Genomic DNA, 1077 nt, shown 5'->3' on the forward strand with positions numbered 1-1077 from the left:
CAAAAAAAAAAAACCCCAAACCAACCACTATTGTATGTGCTGCATATGTAAATGCTTTTTCTGTATCTTGGTAGTAGTTTATTTAAAAAAAAAAAAAACAAATGATATAACTTGACTTGCTTATTTGGAAGCATGTACATTCCTTATTTTTTGGGTGAATATGGGAGTTGAGGAGAAAAATTATGAAATTTAAATTACCTTTAGTATTTCACTATATAAAATACGTTTTTTTTCTTGGTCACTCCTTCCAGTTCCGGATTAAAAAGTCATATTTCACCCCTCTGATCTTTTACAGTAATTTCATTTTTTCTCATTTTCATCCTTATTTTTGTAGAAGATATACACTTCCTTTCTGGTAAAGTAAATTGCAGTCATTTCAAAGATACCTATAGTATTCCTCAGATGATTAGCTTTATTAATTCCTTAGTTCAGCAGAGTAAGCAATTATTACTACTTTAAGATAGATTTAAGTACAAGAGAGAGAATATGAACACGTTTTAAGCCCCAGAAAGGGTACCAAGAACTCATTTAATTGGAAAAAGAGGCAGTTCCATATGAAAAGTATTCAGTATAACTACAATTCTGCCTTGCTAAAGTGAAAAAAAAAAATTACAAGTGGAAATGACTGAAGTAAACATAAATAGCAACTTTAAACATAAATAGTAACTTCATACTGTTACGCGTCCAGACTGAGGGTAGGTAGCCCCAAAGGACAGTACACAAAATAATTTTCAGATTAACTTTAATCACAGTCTGGTTGATTAACTGTGTGGAATAATCCCTTAGAGAACATATGTAGCCATACTACAAAAGCTATACTAAAAAGACCAGATAAATATTGAACGGTAAAACTGTTAATAGGAATGTCAATTAAAGAGGGGGGGACAGGAGGCAGCTAGTAATGCAAGCAAAACGCTGGCTTACATCCATAGATGTTTCTCAAACTACAGGCCCATCAGCCTGACCTCTATCCTGGGGAAGATCTTGGAAAAGATTATGAAAGAGGCCATCCTTAACAGACTAGCCGACAGCAATATCCTGAGAGATACCCAGCACGGGTTTGTTACGGGTAGGTCT

This window comes from Gavialis gangeticus, unplaced genomic scaffold (assembly GCF_001723915.1).
Source record: "Gavialis gangeticus isolate Ggan-Ray unplaced genomic scaffold, GavGan_comp1, whole genome shotgun sequence".
NCBI classification, from domain to species: Eukaryota; Metazoa; Chordata; order Crocodylia; family Gavialidae; genus Gavialis; species Gavialis gangeticus.